General features: G+C 40.2%; 1 pseudogene; it reads left to right on the top strand.

Moving 5' to 3' along the window:
* The first annotated feature begins 4,894 nt into the window (after positions 1 to 4,894).
* Positions 4,895 to 5,798, top strand: LOC111157213 (annotated as a pseudogene).
* The last annotated feature ends 13,676 nt before the right edge of the window (positions 5,799 to 19,474 follow it).

The raw sequence follows: 19,474 nt of genomic DNA, 5'->3' as shown, positions 1-19,474 counted from the left end.
CTCTTTCTTTCTCTGACAAATAAATAAATAAAATCTTAAAAAAAAAAAATCTTCATAGCAAAGTCCCATGCACATCTGAGCTGAAAGAGGGATCTGGGCAACATGATTGATCAAGTTTTGTGTCTTTTGTCCATTTCAGCTGATAAGCCAAAAGCCACAGGAAATTACGCTAAACTAACAAAAACAGTTAAGTCCATTTTGAAAGACAACAAAGGGCATTGTGGCAACAAGAACTCCAAGCATGACACTAGATGAATGAAGTAAATGTGTTTTTAAAATATTTCTTTTTGATGGTGAAGAAAAAGGCTCTTTGAAAAACATTCACATCTATACTAGTACCCATAAAGCACCAGAGATCTAATGGACGCTGCACTAAGTGGGAAATGAACAACTTGTGAATAGAAAAAAGACAACAAAGTACCCCTTTCGACACATCTACACAAAAGAAATATACACAGAGTCAACTGGGCCAAATGAGCTGGTTTTGTGTGTTTTTTTTTTCTTTTAAAGTCCGCTTGAGGAATAACACAAGAAAAAGGGAAATCAATGGAATTTTTCAAGCTACAAGAGTATGTTGTATAGTTTAAGATCTATACTTAATTCGTAAAATTGAAAGTTAGCACTTTCCTCCTACATACATCTATTGTATTTAATATATTAGCATATTGTATTTAAAAACAATTCCATGGGTCCCAATTGCAAAAACACAACAAGAAGAATGTTGAATTATATAGATCAAAATTAAGTATCTTAAAACCTGATTAGATACTTAGTAAATCATGACACGACAGATAGAAAATGAATCCTGAGTCTATCCTTGATTTCAAACAAGGACTAATGAAAATGGTTTGGAATATAAAATTATGGAAAACATTACAGTACATCAAAGCAAAGCAAGTTTAATTAGGCTTAGTTTGATAATTGCTGAAAACAAAGAACCTGCCTCACAGCATGGCTAGTGTAAAATCCAGCAGTAAGTCCAGTTGATCCAAATTAAAACCGCCCTATCTACCATCCCACATGAATCCTTTTATCTGAAGTCTACAGAGAACAAAGAATTACAGTTCAGCTCAGAATGACAGAGGGCCTGTAGTTTTTTCATCAGGATTTGCTTTGGCTAAAACCCGACTATGCATGTTTCATTTCTCTAGTCTAAAAATGTAACATACAAGGACTTTAAGGTAAAACCCAAGAGACTTACCAGTATTAGCAAAGGCCAATAGGAGATCAGTGTATTTCTTCATCATATGTGGATCTATAGAATCCCTTTCCACTTTTCCCCACATAGGTGTCATAGGAAACAAATACGTCCCCTTACAGCCAAATTCTTTTCTGAATTATTGATTTTCTGGATGCGAAGCATAGAAATGGATCTCTCGGGAGAACTATAAAACTTCCCCCAAATTTAAGGAGATTAAAAACATCATTAAATTAATTGGGTCAAAGAGTTATAGCTACGCTAATTTTTCAAAGTGAAAACACATAACAGGGAATCAGGAAGCCTAAAAGGAAGTCAGGGGTGGAGCTGAAATGCTGTTAAATCTCTGGTCCCCCTATTTCGTTCAGAACATCATCACCTACCAGCCCAGCAGGCACTGAGGTCTCCTCCCTGATATTCCTGACATCAGGGCTCTTACTGCCAGCCACTTGCAATGCCCACACCCAAATCATAGTCCTAAAAAATAAATATGATCGGTTGTCTGCCCACTTAGAGAATTCCACTGAAATTTTAAAAATTCAATCTTCATATTAAAAAAAAACTCACTAGTAATAGAAATGTTAATTAAAGCAGCAATTAAATACCATTTTCGCTTATCAAATGGGCACAAATATAAAACAAAAAAATGATTAGTGCTGGTAAGAGAGTTATGGAAGAGGCATTTTTACAAATACCTCTAGTGAAAGCATCAATTAGTATAGCTTTTTTGAAAATCAATTTGGCTTAAGATCATGACCATTAAAAAAAAGTCATATGCCTTGACCCTACTTTTATGATTTTATCCTAAAAAGTAGTCAGGGGGTGCCTGCGTGGCTCAGTGGGTTAAAGCCTCTGCCTTCAGCTCAGGGTCCTGGGATTGAGCCCCACATCGGGCTCTCTGCTCAGCGGGGAGCCTGCTTCCTCCTTTCTCTCTCTGCCTGCCTCTTTGCCTACTTGTGATCTCTGTCTGTCAAATAAATAAAATCTTTAAAAAAAAAGTAGTCAGAGTTATGAACAAAGATTTATGTAGAAAAACAGTAATGAGAGGTTAAAATTGTGATGCTTAGCAGAAGTAAAACTCCAACATTAAGAAAATGGTAGCCAGAGGAGCACCTGGGTATCTCACTCGGTTAAGCATCAGACTCTTGATCTTGCTCAGGTAATGGTCTCAAGGTCGTGAGATTGAGCCTCACTTAGGCCTTTGTGTGCATCTGTGAGTCTGCTTGAGATTCTCTCTCCCTCTGCCCCTCCTCTACTTGTACACGTTTGCACACGTGTGCACTCTTTCTCTCCTCTCTCTGTCTCAAATAAATAAATTTTCAGGAAAAGAAAAAAAAATGGTGGGCAGAAGGCTGCCTAAAGGCAAACTGGACACCTGTGTCAATCCACTGAGGTTGCTCTAACAAAATAGCATAGACTGGGTGGCTTGTAAACAATAGAAATTTATTTCTCACAGTTCTAGAGGCTGGAGAATCCAAGATCAAGGGGCTAGCAGATGCTGTGTCTGGTGAAAGCTCGCTTCCCAGTACATAGCTGGCCACCTTCACACGGTGTTGTCACATGGTAGAAGAGTAAGGGGTCTCTCTGGGGTCTCTTCTATAAGGGCACTAATTCCATTCAAGAGGACTCTATCTTCTTGCCCTAATCACATCTCAATAGCCTCAGTTCCAAATATCATCACTTTGGGAATCAGGATTTCAACATAGGATTTGGGGGTGGGGTGAGGGCATCACAAACATTCAGTCTAGAGCAATGCCACAGGGCAGGAGTCTGGGGATAGGAAATCCTATAGTTAGGATTATCTGTGCAAACACTGACTAGTCTCCAGAATAAGAGAAAGGAAGCTGATTGTTAAGACCATAAATACCTGAGTACATGAGCAGGAGGACATTGTCTCAATGTGCTATACCCTGCAAAGTTGCTAACGCCGCATTCGAAATATATATTGACTTTTTAATAATGCATATACACAGCAAAGAATTCAAGTAACACAGGATATACCCAACTAAAGTTTTAGCCCAAACACCTCCACATGAAATAAATCATTATTAATACTAAAGTCCACGATACTCTGGTTTCTCTTCAGATTGCATAAATCTTTTCACCTTTTACCAAAGTACACATCAACCCAGCAGTCCTCTGTGCATATTTAAACTGGATAGAAGAAAGGCTTTTATAAAACTATGATCAAATATAAATAAATTAAATGATACACTTCTTCTTGTTTAAATGCTGCTCATCATTTTTTTAAACTTTTTTGTGTGTTTTATTTTGTTTTGACTTTTTAATGTTGTTATTCATTCCATCAAATCCTGTAGGAGGAATATCCTGTGATTTAGCTTGTGCCTTCTTTACAAAGATGTGGTCCCGAGTCTTCGTTACAAAAACGTTGGTGCGGGTCATACAACTCTAAAACCTGTTGAAACTGATTAGTGTTTCTAACTCCAGAAACGTCCTTTATTAGGGACAAACACAGACTCATTTCCGTATCACACATTGTCAAGGTTGAGACCAAAATAGGAACAGAGTTGAGAAAAGAGACCTCTTCGTTTACTCGGGTCCATGTTTAACAACAACAATAACACAGTGGCTTCTAGAGCTCTAAAGCAGTAAATGTCATCTGCGGAGTTTTGCTGAGACATACGCCTCGCCCATCCCTTTTATAATGGCTTTGAAGGGTCATTATTTAGAGTCCTCTGTTGCTCTGACCTGGCTTTAAGTGTCCCTGTAGTACAGGCATGTGTACAAGCATTAGTGTTTACTGAGTACCTACTATGTGCTCAGCTCTGCAACCGTCGCTTGGGGAAACGAAAGGAAAAGTCAAATCTCTGCCCTCACAGGACTTCCCAGCTGGAGAGAGAAGGTGTGTTCTTCGGAAACAGCAGCACAACAGCGCGAGACAGGAGAGAAGTACTCCACTCTGAGCTCCGCCTGAGCTTTGGTGAGATTGATTACATCCATGGGGAGGGCCCCAAGGGGTCGTTCTGTCCAGCTCCTCGCACTGAAGCCCTCATCATAAATGCCTATTTGTTGAGCAGCCGTTGCCGGTCGTTACCTGATAACTGCACGTGACACTTTTAAAGTGGGAAATTATTGAGCTCTTTGTGTGTAAAAGGTTTCTGAACTACCTATTAGTCAACCAGTTCTCCCTTAGCAGCACATAAAACTGTCATTTTGAGTCACACTGAGTCAACCACAGGCTACCTTGACTCATGGGGACAAAAACGAGTTTATGTTGAACAAGAGGTTAGACCCGCCCAACTCTGCTACCATTTTCGTTTCTCTAAAACTTAATGTGAATTTGTCACACATGGGTCAAAAATCTGTATTTTTTAACATAAATTTCAACATAGGTGACTATCCAATATAAAAGGAAGTATGGAACCAATCGCAGGTTCAAAATCTGGCTCTGCCATTCTCTAGCTCTGTGACCTTGCACCAAAGGTTCCTCATCTGCAAAATGGGACTATGGCGACCTCCGCGTGGGACTATGGGACTATGGCGACCTCCCCTGCTGTGAGGATTCACATCACTGTGCAGGGAAAGCACCAGGCATAGAACATTTCTCAGTAACTGTAATGTGTTTGCTTCTTTATGTGAGAGCGTCTGTGTTTGTGGCCTTATTGGGACCCTCAATGTTAGTGTTTTAAGCTTTCATTCATTCACTTTCAGCTTTTGGCTGGGAGGACACCTAGGTGCAACTCTCCTCTGTCGTCCCGAATCTGGGTTCATCCGACACCTGCTGCCTCCGCCATGCCACCTGAGTTCAACCTCAGGGATATCAAAGTCATATACCTGAGGTGCACTGGTGGGGAAGTCACCACTTCCACCCTGGCCCTGAAGATCGGCCCCCTGGGTCTGTCTCCAAGAAAGTTTGGTGATGATATCGCCAAGGCAAGGGGTGATGGGAAGGGTCTGAAGATTACAATGAAACTGACCATTCAGAACAGACAGGCCCAGACTGAAATGGTACCTTCTGACTTGGTTCTGATTACCAAAGCCTTCAAGGAACCACCAAGAGATAGAAAGAAGCAGAAATACATTAAGCACCGTGGAAAATCACTTATGATGAGATTGTCAATATTGCCCAACAGATGTGACACCAATACTTTTTATTAATTTTGTTATTTATCTATTTATTTTTAAAAATTTTATTTCTTTATTAGAGAGAGAGAGTACATGAGAGAAAACAGGGGCAGAGGGAGAGGGAGAAGCAGACTCGCCACTGAGCAGGGAGCACGATGTGCTACTGGACCCCAGGGCCCTGGAATCATGACCTGAGCCGAAGAGAGATGCTTAACCAACTGAGCCACCAAGGCACCCCTATTTTTTTTATTTTTTTTTTTACTTATTTATTTTTAAGTAGGCTCCATGCCCACAGTGGGGTTTCAACTTACAACCCCAAGATCAAGAGCTGCATGCTCTACCAACTGAGCCAGCCAGGCACCCCAGTGGAGCATTGATAGCCAGAGAACTCTCTGGAATCATTGAAGAGATCCTGGAGGCTACCCAGACTATGGATTACAATTTTGATGGCCACCACCCTCGTGACATCATAGATGACATCAACAGTGGGGCAGTAGAGTGCTCATCAAGTTAAGAACTACAAAGGAAGATATTTCAATAAAAAATCATAAGGGTTTTAAAGATAGAGGGAGTACTGAGATTAATGATGGCTTCATGAAGGCTTTAAAGAAGTAGAGCTCAGGGGTGCCTGGGTGGCTCAGTCGGTTAAGCTTTTGCTTTCAGCTCAGGTCATGATCCCAGGGTCCTGAGATTGAACTCCACATCCAGCTCCCTGCTTAGCAGGGAGCCTGCTTCTCCCTCTCCCTCTGCCTGCTTCTCTCCCTTCTGTTCTCTCTCTCTCTCTCTCTCTGTCAAATAAATAAATAAAATGTTAAAAAGTAGAGCTGAATTTTAGCAAATACTCTGGCTTTGGGTAGGCTTCAAAGAGAGGGGAAGACAAAGCAGAGGTTGGAGTCTGCATGAACAAAGCTAAGGAGGCTGCAATGAATGTGGCAACAACCTGACACTGACAGGAGGAAGACAAAGGAATAAACATTTTCAGAGAAACTGCTATGTGCCAAGAATCTTTGTGGGCTCATTTAGGCAAATAATTGCATTTAATTTTCCTAACAAACCTATTAACTAGATTTGTTTATTGGCTCCTCAGTTATTAACTGAGTGGCTACAATTTTTTTGGAAGAAGCTAAAAGTTAAGAACCTTATTACAGACTATGCAGTCAACAAGCAGTAGAGCTAGAATTTACACCCAGAGCTCCTGCCCCAAGCTTGTGTTTTTCCAGCTGTAAATTGCTACCTTCATAGGGGAGCAGCATATAGGAAATTAAAGTGAGGGCAGATTACAGAGGGCAGGAAAGCTGGGTAGATGAGTTTAAAGTTGTTTCTATGTTAATGATTCTATTGCCCTGTAATTAAATTATAGCTAAACTAGCCATCCGTGTATATAATTTATCAATGATTAAATAAATGATAAGATACAATTTTTGTTAATCAGATTAAATCAGATTAAAGGAGACATATACTATATATGTCTATAGATAGTATACTATATATATATATATATATACACACACACACACACCCTATATATACACACACACACACACACACACACACACACACTATATATATATATATACACACACACCCATATTAGCAGAAAAAAAAGAAACGAAATGTGTTATGAAAGACATTATTGAGAGGTGCCTGGGTGGCTCAGTCAGGTAAGTGTCGCCCTTCGGCTCAGGTCATGATCCCGGGGTCCTGAAATAAAGCCCCACATCAGGCTCCCTGCTGAGCAGAAAGTCTGCTTCTCCCTCTCCTCACCCTGCTTGTGCTCTCTATCTCTCTCTTTCTGTGTCAAATAAATAAATAAAATCTTAAAATTTAAAAAAAGACATTTTGGGGTTGACGGACAAAATCAGAATTAGGATGGTAGGTTAGGTAAAAATATTCTATCAATGTTAACTCTGCTGAACTTGATAACTGTATTATGGTAAGATAAGAGGAAATACACATTGAAATATTGAAGGGTAAGTTCTGAGATGTATGCCACTCACTCTCAAATGGTTCAGAAAAAAAAATACACACACACACACACACACACACACACACATATGGAGAAAGAGAGAGAAGATGAGAGAGCCAGTAAGGTAAAATGTTAACTATAGGTAAATCCATATAAAATAAAATACAATCAGGTTTTCTTTGTACTAGTTCTTTGTATTATTCTTTGTGCTATTCCTATCCTTGAAACTTTTCTTCAAATTTTCTATTATTTCCAAAAGAATTATATTTTTGATCACTTTTATTTTGAAGATTTGGGACTAAGTGCATTGATCAAATATTTAAGATTAACCAAAAGTGGCTTTTTGAAACAAAAATCTAGCATAATACTTTCCTCTTTTAAAAAGATCAAATTTAATTTATCCAGACAGTAGAAAGAGAAAATGGAATTTAATGAGCACCTAATGTGCTCTAGGTCCTTTACAATTTTTTTTCATGCAATCTTCACAACAGTATTCAAGGTAGATTTTATCCCCATTTTTTAAGTGATAAGACTGAGGGCTCAAAGAACTCAAAGCTCCCAAGGTAAGGTGGAAATTGGATTCAAATCCAGATATTTAATATCTGTAGTGTCAAATTAAAGTAAATACCTATAAGGCATGAAAATATCACAATCATCTCTTTATTTACATGTAAAATTAAAATGCATTCATATTAAACTATTACATTTGAAATTAAACAAACACTGGTTAATGTCCAACCTTTACTTGGATTATCTTAAAAGCACAATTTGGATTATTTGCCTTGAGTGCATTGTCTTACATGTCCCTTGTGGAGGTCAATCACCAGCTAAAGAAGCTGAATCATGAAGCAAAGAGAAAAGATGCGGTAGCAGAAAATACCACCATAACCTCACTTGACTGCAACTGAGCTCCCTACCTGTTAGATCCGGGTTTTCATTCTACACTCACTATTAAGTACGCATGCACGCACATGTGCACAGCCACATGCCCATACATGTGATATCATTTAGCCCCTTACTCCCCACCCACCCAGACCTATATAGTCCCAACCTGGGACTCTGTCTTCTCCTCCTTTTCCTTCCTGCCCCATCAATGCTTAGTTATCAGAGAAGGACTACTACTAAGGACCCACAGTGAAACAGGACCACCTCATGTCCCATCGCCACGGGTCTGTATCTCCACAGGTAATTTCACCCAACAATGCACTCCACTGATTCAATTTCCTTTGTCACATTCCCTATTGTGATGCCAAACAGTCATAAATGATGTTAAACCAGGCCAAGAATGTGTTTGGAGATCATGTAGAATGGAATTGGTTGTAAGAAGAGGTGTCAATTATCATAGACTTGTTCATATTTTCCCTGCCATGGTGGCATTTGAAATTTTTCTGTTACTCATTTAGATTCCAATCTCTAAGCTTCCTTCTCCCTTCTTCCAGCTTCTAAGTCAAACAGATTTTTCTCAGCAAAATAACCCTTCGGTGACTAGAAGAGACAGGCTGGTATGTGGGCTACAGCAGATGTACGAGACAAGCTCTACAGGCATGTTAAAGGGTTCAGTGTCAAGATAAAATTTATCTAATGCAGCATTTCCTCTCAAGTGCAATTTATCATCCCTTAGATGTTGAACCCCTTATAAATATTAGATTCTCTTTTTCCACAAACACTGTTTGTTATTGTACCCTTGGTTCAGGACAGGCTTTGAAATTAGATTGACTCATTTCATTTCTGCTTGCAGATTCACTTTCTTTACTCCCAATTCTAATTTTTTCCCTTTGCCTTGAAATTCAATTTCTCTTCTAACACTTTGAAAAACAATGTCAATTAGAATTTGGCACTTTTGTGGAAGCTGTTTGTTCCAAAATGCCTTTTAACACACTTGCATCAGTGCAGTGTCTATTGAAGGACCCACATCCTAGGAAGACAGCTGGCATCTACAAAGTCACCTGGTATGTGCCTCAGTGTGACAATGCCGCTGATGTCATGAGGCCTTTGCTGCGACTGAGCAAAGAGACCCAGTTGTTTCTAAACTATCAAGGCCAATGATGATAGAATATTAGAGCTCGACACTGGCCGTGCCAGCTCATTTTTTTGGCGGTAAGATTGGAGAAAGGAGCAGTAGTCACTGAGCACGATCCTAGAGAGGGATTAACAGGTCCTGACCCATAAGGATTCCATGTCATGTCACAGTAGCATGCCCAGAGGGACCGACAAAGCCATGCCAGTGCATAACTAATAGACGTCAGAAACCGGGGGAACTTGCATGAAATGTACAGTGGATCAGAAAAGCAAACTAGGCAGTAGGTAAGGCAAATTCCGGAAATGGGCTAATGTCCTCTGCCGGACACTATAAAGGTTTGGAAGGAGCAGAATTCAGAGACCTTCCAGCCCGACATCTGTGCTGAATACGGCCTACAGACCTGCCACTCTGTGTGATCTGTGCTTTCCCCAACTGGAATTAATCACTTGCTCCCGAAACTCCCACAGCTCTTTGTTACCTTATTTACAGTCTTTGAAATAACGGATGTGGAAGTGCTTTGTAAACCGAAAAGCACTGTACAAATGTCAGGCATTGGAGGTTTAGCAGGGGAGCAGTAGATGATGCCTTTCTTCCAGCCCTGAGTCGGGAACCAATTGAGAGAGACAGAGAGACAGGGAGTCAGCCAGACCGAGCTTGTCAGGCTTATTACTGATACAGCTGGTTCAAGCTCAGGGCAGCAGTGGACTTCCTCCGACTTCCTTCCAGAACCAAACTTACCCCTCAGTCAAGGCAGGAAGGCTGACCAAGGAGCCCATGCTAATCAGAGGCTCCTTCCTCCTCTCCTGAGGAGACTTGAGTGTAGGAGCAGAGTGAAGGGAGCCTGGAAGTGTTACTCTCAGTCCTTCCACATAGAAAACCAAAAAGAACCAAAATCCGTTCACCATAAAGGACTGTCTGTGCTTCAAGCTTCAGTCACTTAGGTATACTTGGCAGGCTCTGGGCAAGATGGTGAGGATATAGAGAGCAGTGAGACCTCGGGGAGTTTAGAATCTCATAGAAACTATTAATAATCCAATGTGCTAGCTGTCCATTAAGAAAAGTGCAGTTTATGATGCCTGCATGAGCAGGGGAAGTTTTCACAGAGCAGGTGATAAGGGAGTGGGCTCCTGAAGTAGGTGTAGGAGTTCACTAGATGGAGAAGAGAAGGAAGGGACTTATTCTTAGCAAAGGAAATGGCAGGGCAAAGACAAGAAAACTCAGACCCTAGAAGGAAGTGGGGTACAAATAAATGAACACAAAGGCCTTAGAGAGTACAAAGCTATACACTTCCATATCTTACTTTTTTATACACCAAAGCTAAAGGCAAAATTCAGATTAATATCCAGGCTTTTTATTTCAAGATAAAACGGAATGGTTTTCCTTTCTAATCCTATTTAACATATATAATGAAAACTTTCGGAATTTGCTTTTTAAAGAAAAAAAAATAGTAAGTCCAAAAAGTGTCTTAAGGAAGACACAACTTTCATGAGACACTGGTAGTTCACTCCTTACCAAAAGGTACAGTTCAATAGACTATACAAAACAAGAGAGGATACCACTGCTTATTTACTAGGTCTCTTGGAATGGTAAAGGGAATTTATATAGCCTACAGCGACATGTAGCAAAATCCCCTTTCTTATCCTATCTACTTCTCTCACACTCCAACTCTGGTCAGTACCTCTCTCCTTGACAGCCCCTCCAAAATAGACAAAGCCTACTTCAGATCAGGGTAGGAAGCACCCCCTGCCTTAATAATTTATGTTTTATGTCCTCACTTCTCTGTTTTCAATATATGTGAGATATGTGATATACACCAGCTGTATAGATGAGAATATCAATTCCCATTCAGTATGCAGAAAATTCGCTGGTCACCAGAGACTAAAATCTGTATCCAAACATACTTCCCATTGCTCTCCCTACACTGAAAAGCAAAACATTTTGGCTGCTTCCTCCAAGTTTAAGTTTTTAGGATCCTCTTACATGCATTTGTCATAATTTTGGTTTTGAGCAGCTTCCTTCATTCTCGGGAAGGGTATATTGCCTCCATCTGTCATCTGAACTTTTCAAATACGCTTCCCCCAAAGTCTGAGGACAGTGCTTGCCTGTAACTCTTAAGTTGTCAGAGTCACATTCTCTAACTGTTCCCATCACATCCACTTTGTCAGCACTTTTCCTGATTCTGGGGATGCCCCAGGGCAGGCGCCCTTCATCAGCCTCTGTCCTCTCTCTGCTCCCCTCCCAACTTTGCTAATCTACACAGGGGTCACCTGTTAAACCTAGTGACTCAGCCGGGCTTCATCCCAGCATCCTCAAAATAAAACAGCAACCAGAGTTCTTGACCAGAGTATTTCTAAATGTCGGCTTGTCCCCATCTTCCACATGGCTATGCTTCTGTTCTCAGGGTCCCATTGTTCTGCCATGGTTATGACTAAGAGGACCAAACTGCTCAGGAGAAAAGTGATCTAAAACAAAATAACAAGGAGTTAAGATTTTTAATGTACTGAGAGAAAATGCAAAAAATTAAGATCCTCAACTGATAAGCAGATAAATAATTCACCAAAATTAAAGACAAAGGATTAACAAACTCAGGTGAAATTTTCACCCTCTCAAGTATTCAAAACAGTACAAATTAAATTAAAACAATGATAAGATAAAATTTGATAACAAGAGGCGCCTGAGTGGCTCAGTTGGTTGAGTGTCTGCCTTAGGCTCAAGTCATGATCCCATGACCCGTGTTGGGGTCCCTGCTCGGCAGGGAGTCTGCTTCTCCCACTCCCTTTGCCTTCTACTCCCTCTGCTTGTCCTCTCTCTCTCTCTCTCAAATAATACTAAATAAATAAAATCTTTTAAAAAATTGGTAAAAGGGATATCTAAAAGATGATATCCAATGCCATCAAAGGTTTATGAAGACAAATATTTTCACACTTCTAATTGGTGTGATCTTTGTTGAAAGCAATTTCAGAGTATTTGCTCCAATTGCAACATTCTACCAGAAGTATAAAGGGAATAAAAATGTATACAAAGGATACTCATCATTGTTTGTATTGCTCAGCATTATTTGTAGTAGCAAGAAAATTAGAAATATCCTTAATGTCTATTTTTAGACAAATAAATAAATTATAATTTATGACACTCATAAGGATTTTAATGCATAAGAAACTATTCATATATATCTATATATAGTGTAATAATGAAAGTATTGGCAGATATGCATAAGAAAAAGAACAAAAGGAAATACACTAAAATATTAACAGTGATTGAATTTAAATGATGGAACTCTGGTCGATCTTTTAATTTTTTAGTTTTTTTGAATAAGAATGTCATGTCTATAATGAGGGAGGGGAAACTTTTTAGAAGGTATTTGAATTGACGATCAAGAGACCTATTTCTAGTCCAAGTTCTGCCACTAAAAAAATTATAGAGTTTAAGAACGTTCGCATCATATCTCTGAGCCTAATTTTTCAAGTCTGAAAATGGTGGCTCAACAATGTGTCAAGTTGATGAAACTAAGCTGGATACTAAAACTCCCTTCCCTCTAAGTTCCCAGCTGGCACAGGTCTCCAAACTGGAAGGTAGCAGTAAAGCAGGAGCCATCTTGTTCTTATGCTCAGCAGGCTGGTGCAGGGAACCAGGTGGTTCATGCACATTGTCCCTTCCCTTCTGGCTCAGCTTGCTGGTGTGGGCAGCTTCTCTGCCTTCCCTCAGATCCTCATTCAGCTTCTCCGTATCCTGGAATAGATGTGTGTTTGCCTCTGTGATGAAAGGCACCATCTTCTTCAGCAGGACATCCACACCATCAAGGTCAAAGGCAACAAGAACGGACATGGGTTTGTTTTAATCCATCCTCGTGGGCTCTACCTCGTGCTTCTGGGTTCTGCCTTGTTCCGACTCTCCCTTGCTTTACATTGATCTCTCCTGCAGAATTCAAATGCCAGGGTCAGACACAAAATGACACAACAGTCATAGAGAGACTTTTAATCAGCTTTCACAACTGCGTGGGATCAAATTCCTATCATAAATAAATGAATATCTCTTGGTTTTACTTCTCTGATTGAACTATGACTGATAAAGAAATTAGGAGATGGGTGGTGGGATTTATTTATTAAAGTACAAAGTTCCTTCCAGACCTAAACTAGAGGATTCTGAAGTAAATTCAAAGTCTCCTTACATTCATAATCAATTGAAAATCCAGAGAGTCAACTCGACACAAAGTTAACATCAACGTAATATTGAGGGGCTCAGGGTGGGGTGCCAAGCACACATGGGTATCTGTGCTCCTCTAAGATCTCATGAAAAAGATGGTAAAATCATTTAAAAGCTACAACTCCAAAAGAACCAAGACAAGAGTCAGCATTGAAGAGTATTAATAAATTGCTGGAAGACATAAAGCAGATGGAAGAATGGTGACTAAGGAAAGGAACACAAGGATGCATCAGCCTAGGGTACAAATGAAGGAATCTTCAGGACCTTAAGAACTCTGGATTCTAAGATAGCAGGTGACTCGGGCACATGTGCAGGAAGCCATGCTAACACCAGGATCAAATGAAGGCCTACGTGTTGGATATATGACCTCTCCCGGCAACTCCTCACCAGCACAATGAGCAGAATGGTCACAGTCAGGCATGTCTCCCTAGCCAGGAATTGAGTTCTTAATTTTTTTAAGAGAAGTTGTCCTCAACTTTAAATGCAATGTGGGGGGAAATTAGGGCAGCCCCTAAACAACATTCCCACAAAGTCAAGTCCTCCATTTAATTCCATGTAGGGCCCCCCCAGCAGTCTGCTCCCTGTCTGTTCTGTCCAAAAGCCTGCTAGTCAATGACACTAGTTCTATACACCTAACTCCCATTTTAGTCTCTATTGCTTTGGTATTAAGTGTAAACAAATATTTGCATTGTAAATGAAAAAAATCAAGCAGGAAAAAAAATGACACACACACACACCCCAAAATTCAGGGAACAGAAGAAAACTAAAAACACAAGCAAAGCGAAATCTGTAAAACCAAGAATTATGTTCTATGAATGAGCCAAGAGAGAATAAGGAAGAGCTCTTAGAATTCAAAAATCTGGCTGTACGTTTGTTGAGATTTAAAAAGTACATGATAGGATGGAAAGATAAATTCGAGACTCTTCCCCAAAGCATAGAAAGAAGAAAAGTTTGAAAAATATGAGAGAAATTTCAAGAGAGATCAAATCAGGAGGTCAACATTACATTAACAAGTGTTCTGGAAAGAGATAACAAGGAAAAGAAGAGGAGAGAAATTATCAAAGAAATAGTGTAAGACAACATACCAGAGTTAAAGAAAGACACAAGTTGTTAGATTAAAAAGAGAGCCTCTGAGTAAAGGCTCAAAGAAAGATCCCTACCTGGACATGGCATGTTGAAATTTCAGAATACCAAGGATAAAGGATAAATAGGATAAATACACATAATAGATTGTAAAAGTCATCAGAAAAAAAGAAAGAAAATACATATACTAATATAAATTATAACCACCACCACAACAACAATAGAAATGTGATTCGAAGTTTGAAAAAGTTGAGGATATGATAAAAGCAGGTAGTGGAGTGTAAAAAAGTATCTATTTGAACTAAATATTGGGCACAGTCTCCATCAAATGACAAAGTAATGATGGTATTACACCTACAGAGAATGATCCCAAGTGTGGTGCTTTATACATCAGTGAACAATATTTACATGATCATAATAATGTACAAAATAAACACTTCCTGGTTTTAAGCTTATAGAATCAACACATAGAGAAATCTTGGAAAATCCCACTGTAGTTTTGGGACATTAAGAGTCTCTTATGGTTTGTCTCCCTCCCAATCCCATCTTGGTTCCATTTATTCTTTTCCTACCCCTCAAACCCCACACGTTGCATCTCCACTTCCTCATATCAGGGAGATCATACGATAGTTGTCTTTCTCTGATTGACTTATTTCGCTAAGCATAATACCCTCTAGTTCCATCCATGTCGTCACAAATGGCAAGATTTCATTTCATTTGATAGCTACATAGTATTCCATTGTGTGTGTGTGTGTGTGTGTGTGTGTGTGTGTGTATACCACATCTTCTTTATCCATTCATCTGTTGATGGGCATCTAGGTTCTTTCCATAGTTTGGCTATTGTGGACATTGCTGCTATAAACATTCGGGTGCACGTCCCCCTTTGGATCACTACGTTTGTATCTTTAGGGTAAATACCCAGTAGTACAATTGCTGGGTCGTAAGGTAGCTCTATTTTCAACTTTTTGAGGAACCTCCATGCTGTTTTCCAAAGTGGTTGCATCAGCTTGCATTCTCACCAACAGTGTAGGAGGGTTCCCCTTCCACCATAGTTTTGGAATACAATGTAGCTGTTACCAGCTTTGAAGTAGAAGGAAGTGGGGAAGGATGGAAGGAAGGAGGAGAGCAGAGGATTCCTCATCTTATAAAATAAAGAGTAAAAACACAATGAGTGGAATAAGAATGAAGAGTAAACATATTTTTTATGGCTGCAGAAGTCATCCAGGGAAGGAGAACCCAAGCATAGTGATAGAACTCAGTTGGGCCAGAAAAGGTAAAAACGACTTGATCTTTTTTGATCATGAAAAGAAATTGATTTTGATAAACTAAGAAGCAGTTACTTAAGCCTGTTTATATTGTTATATTAGCATTTATTTTAGAGACTCTAAAAGTGATGAACCAAAAGAACCCAAAGCAAGAATAGTTGAAAAAGTGGTTGCCCTAGGGAGTGTGAGACTGGGAGTGAGCATGACCTGTGCTCGGAGTTACTGAGGCTGCCTGGAAAGGAGGGCCTGCCTGAGCATGAAGGCAACATGGAGGAACCAGGATCAGGAGACAGAGAGAAAAAGAACAATCTAGATCTGAGGATATTGTTAGACCTCCTCAGTCAAGCTAAATGCAAAACTGGGTTTTTAATTTTGAAAGTTATTTTGGTGCGTTCTTAGGGCTGCTCTAACAAAATCCCATCAAAACCGCGTGACTTGTAGATAACAGACGTTTATTTCTCACCATTCTGGAGGCTGGGAAGTCCAAGATCAAGGTTCCAGCAGATTCAGTGTATGGTAGGGAACAGCTTCCCCGTCTTCTCAGTCTAACCTCACGTGGTGGAAGGGGCAAGGGATCTCTCTGGGAATTCTTATAAAAGAGCAAGAATCCCTTTCCTGGGGACACCACCCTCATGACCTAATCACCTCCCAAAGGTCTGACCTCCTAATACCATCACTTTGGGGTTAAGATTTCAACATTTGAATTTTGTGGGGACACATTCATAGCATAACCCAATAAAGTCCACTTTGGAGTTGGGTTTCTAGAACTTACCTTTAAAAATACCCAGTATAGGGGTGCCTGGGTGGCAAAATTGGTTAAATGTCTGACTCAATTTTGGCTCAGGTCGTGTTCTCAGGGTCGTGAGATTGAGCCCTGAGTCAGGCTCGGCTCTGAGCATGGAACACACCTGGAATTCTCTCTTTTCCTCTCCCTCTCTCTCTGTCCCTCCTCTCCTCTTCTCTCTCTCTCTCTTTCTCTCCATCTCTCTCTGAAATAAATAAATTTTTAAAAAATTAATTTAAAAATTTAAAATACCCAATATATACAAGCTGTTCCTCTCACTCTACTCCCTCCCTACTTCCAGCCATGACACTTGTCTTCCTGTATTCATAAACCTGCATTGTTGGATGCCTTGTGTTGTGTGTTAGGATAAATTGGAAGTTAGAAGTTCCTAGCTTGAACATTAATTAATACAAGAATTATTTTGGGGTGTGCCTAGGTGGCTCTGTTGTTAAGCACCTGCCTTCAGCTCAGATCATGATCCCAGGGTCCTGGGATGGAGCCCCATTTTGGGCTCCCTGCTCAGCAAGAAGCCTAATTCTCCCTCACACATTCACCCTGCTTCTGTTCCTTCTTTGGCTCTCTCACTCTCTGTGTCAAATAAATAAATAAAATCTTTTAAAAATTATTTTTTAATTATTAAGTCCAAGCTTATTTAGTAGTGCTGTATTTAAAAATAAGGAGGTACTGGGGGCATCTCAGAGGTTCACTTGGCTGAGTGTCTGACTCTTGATTTCGGCTTAGGTCGTGATCTCAGTGTCGTGAGATCGAGGCCCAAGCTGGGCTCCACACTTCGCGTGGAGCCTACTTAAAAAAATAATAAATAAATAAAAGTAAATAAGGAGGTACTGTTGATTTGAAGAGACTGGATTGGGTACCTAAATTGAGTGTCTGAGTTTGGGGCCTCTCTCGTAGCCACAGCAGTAGTATTCTTGGACTGCGCCTTAAAGCTCTGCCTGATGAACAAAATGCATGACTGTCTCTTTTTTTTTAATTCTTAGAATTGTAGAGCCATGGAATATCAGAAACAATCACCTAACATCCTCATTTGTGTGTGAGAAAATGGGGCTCCGAAAGATTAAAGTAATTTGTTAAGAGGGTATGCTAAGAATTAGTGGCAGAACCAGGGCTAGTGTCTGAGTTTCTCCAGGCTCCTAGTTCCCTTCTCTTTGTGTTACACCTTTGGGATGCGGCTGGGCAGAAGAATCGGGGTGAGAACAGCAAAATGATAGATAGCATCAAGACTGCAGAGTCAAATAAGGGACATAAACAGGGATACAAAGGGGCCTTGAGACCTTCCTTGTCTTCCCCAGAGACCTCCTAGCCCAGTGATTTCCTTGACTGAAGCCAGTTCCAGAGAGTTCTGAGGCCCTCTGAGGCTGACATCCTGGATCTGGGACGCTGGAACATCTGAGAGGGGAGGGCAGATCCTTTCTGTAACTTCCAGGTGTGCAGAGAGCACGCAAGGACCCAGCTCAACCTGCTTCATGGAGGCCAGCAGCATTTGGGCACAGGCCAGTGCTCTCTGGGTTCTGCTGGGTTTTAAATGCTTTTCAGTCAGGGGTGCCTGAGTGGCTCAGCTGGTTAGGTGTCAGCGTTCCCAGGTTCCTGGGATTGAGTCCCGCATCAGGCTCCTTGCTCTGTGGGGAATCTGCTTCTCCCTCTGCCTGCCACTCCCCTGCTTGTACTCTCTCTCTCTCTCTCAAGTAAATAAATGAAATCTTTAAAATAAATAAATAAATAATAAACGCTTTTCAGTTAGACAAATTCCTTTTTCAAACCTAATTAGTAGTAAATACAGTCTTGTATAAATATGAGCTAAGAGCATTAAAGGAACATCTGAAAGAGAAGAACGAACCACCCTGGTCTCACTAGCCTCACCCAATAACTGCCTTCCTTTCTTCTTATTCTCCTCTGGCTTTTGTCCATGTGCACACATCATTTTGCTTGGTTGTAATCAGAAGGAGCATACAATTTTGTATTAAAGCAATAAAGTTTTAATGATATATAGATATAGAAGGCAAATGGCTATAAAGCAAAATTTATGCAGGTTTGTAGGAAAAAAATCCATTTTAAAGGGGAGCGTATAGGATAATAACACATATTAGAGCAGCACTTTGGGGATAGTGCTTATAAAGATTTTAATAAAATCCCTCCTCTTTCCTTTTTATATTGTTCCTTAACCAACTCATGATAAAATAAATGTAATATATGTTCAGCCTATATTTGTACCATTTGATTTTTAAAACAATCATGGTGGTTACAGAGAAAAGAAATTTTCATAGATCTTAAAGCAAGAGATATTACTTCCAACCCAGTGACAGGCAAATTGTCCATAGCATTTGGAATCATGTAATTCTGTCTTGCCATGCAAATCCAGCTAACCTCAAGTAATACATAAACAAGCCCTTATCTCTTACCTTGAGTCTAGAGCTAAGCATTATTATGGGGTCACAAAATGGTTGCCTACGAGGTTCTTAAAACTCCCTGAAAATTTGAGGCAAACGGACATAAACTGTCAGTGAATTGACCTGACATATTATATATTTAATTTTCATTTTGTTTTCTATCTATATTTCCCTATCAGAAGGTGACCCCCCCCCATGAGGGCAAGAACTTTGTTTTGCTCATGGCTGCGTCAGCTATGCTTCTGTCTTAGCTGGGCTGCTGTAACAAAAACACCATCAACTGAGTGGCTTACACAAGGAACATTTCTTTGTCACCCCTCTGGAGGCAGGGACATCCAGGATGGAAATGCAGGCAGACCTTGTGTCTGGTAAGAGCCTTCTTCCTGGTGTGTGGATGGCTGTCTTCTCCCTGAGTCCTCACACGGCAGAGAGTTCTAGTCTCTTCAACTCCTTATTAGAGCACC

Source organism: Enhydra lutris, unplaced genomic scaffold (assembly GCF_002288905.1).
Source record: "Enhydra lutris kenyoni isolate GAN:26980312 unplaced genomic scaffold, ASM228890v2 scaffoldscaffold3, whole genome shotgun sequence".
NCBI lineage: Eukaryota > Metazoa > Chordata > Mammalia > Carnivora > Mustelidae > Enhydra > Enhydra lutris.
The sequence above is the reverse complement of the archived record's forward strand: the minus strand, read 5'-3'. Positions and strand labels throughout refer to the sequence as shown.